We start from the raw sequence: 1725 nt of genomic DNA, 5'->3' as shown, positions 1-1725 counted from the left end.
GGCGGACCGGAGGATCAGCTGACGCCGGGGAGGCTGGAGGAATCCCGCGGGTCTGTGGTACGAGGCTGGGACTGGGTCTCAGTCTCCTCCTGCCTCATTGGCTGTTGGAAAATAACAAACTGAGTAATCTGACATGAGACAAAGTTTTGATTTCCTCTTTGACATCCTGGCATGATTACACATGAACCTGTATGGTGTTTGGCTGCGAGCAGATGATTGTATGACCTGTGTAGTGAATAAATGTGTGAGTTACACCATATATATATATGGTGTGACTATATATATATACATACAACTATATATATATATACTGACCTTGGGGTGATCTGAGTGACCTACGTGTGCTCCCACCACCCCTGTGACAGCAGCATCACCCACAATCTGTTCTAACGGGGTGAGTTCATCCTGGTTACTGGTATCTGATCCTCAGAGAGGGAATCCCACCTGTCGGCCCTGTTTATACTAATTTGCATATTTAAATTGGGGGCGTGGAGAGGGAGGAGTCTGGTTCTCCAACATGTCAGTTCCACGCTGAGTGAGATGTACAAAGGAAATGTGCTGGATTCAGGCGTACGCTCACTGTGGTTCATCTGGATTTGTTTGTGCGTTCGCAGTTTTCAGGATTGAAGCGTACGCCAGGTTTCGGTATGAAATCCACGCAAGTCTTTGTACATGGGGCCCCCGGTTATCGAGGGATAAACCACGAACCCAGCTGTCAAACATTCCTCCACCTGTCTGTCATGAAGTTCAGCTGAATGTTTCCACAGTTTGATTGTGTTTCTGTTCTCAAAAACAAACCACTTGTTACTGTTGTGGAAACAGCTCTTTTCTGAATCACAGGCAGAAAAGTTTAATCACATTTTAGAACTCCATCATCACCTGTGTGTGCTGCACCTGTGTGACAGAGCTGTCCCACCCCTCACACATAGGCCACGCCTCTCATAGAGGCTCCGCCCCATCATGTCTTTTGAATGAGAGAGTTATCATCATCTTATGGTGGCTCGATCGAATGCGCAACACGATGCTTCACCGACATCTGAACCAGTAATGTCAAAACTTATTGTCTTCTGGTGTTTAAAATGTTTTCCTCAGGGCTCGGCACCTCCAGGTTCTGCTCACATGTTCTCACATTCTTCACACTGTTTTATTCAGCTGCTGTTTGTTGGCAAGGTTGCATTCTTTGTGTATTTTGAGACCTTAACTGTGACGTAATACAGTTTAGAATAATTTGACATTTAAGAAATATTGCACAGACCTGCCCTCACTATTGTTGTAAGCTGTAAAAACTTATGAGGACACATGATCTCATTGTATAAGTTGTGTAGCAGCTATAATTGGCTCCTGCAGCTAAAGGAAGAGATACAAGAACATCTGAAGTCATCAGGTTTAATACACATTCACAGCTGAGACTTTAATAAGATCTAAATTACAGACTAGTAGTCCAGCTTTGAAGCTGTAATACTCTGTTCACACCAGAAAACCCAAGTGCAGCAAGCGACATAAAGAACAGCTGCTCGTCATTTAAACACCAGCCAACGTGGCTTCATCACATCCATCGTGAAAAGGTTCTTGTTTAGGTGACTAAAGGGACAGATTTAAGTGGAATCAGCCTTTAATAAGAATATTTTCACCACAACAACAGTGGGAACAGCTATCATCCTGTTGACTTTAACAGCAGAAGCTAACAGGCTATCATCCTGTTGACTTTAACAGCAGAAGCTAACA

The 1725-nt window shown here is 44.0% G+C and overlaps 1 protein-coding gene across 1 annotated transcript in view; it reads right to left on the bottom strand.

Annotated features, from left to right (window-relative positions):
• The window catches only part of LOC103370108 (gastrula zinc finger protein XlCGF57.1-like), a 4711-nt gene that overhangs the window by 2330 nt on the left and 656 nt on the right, over positions 1 to 1725 (bottom strand). The window lies entirely within an intron of this gene.

This window comes from Stegastes partitus, unplaced genomic scaffold (assembly GCF_000690725.1).
Source record: "Stegastes partitus isolate 25-593 unplaced genomic scaffold, Stegastes_partitus-1.0.2 Scaffold1371, whole genome shotgun sequence".
Taxonomy (NCBI): domain Eukaryota; kingdom Metazoa; phylum Chordata; class Actinopteri; family Pomacentridae; genus Stegastes; species Stegastes partitus.
Note: the sequence above shows the minus strand (reverse complement) of the source record. Positions and strands in the feature narration are given on the sequence as shown.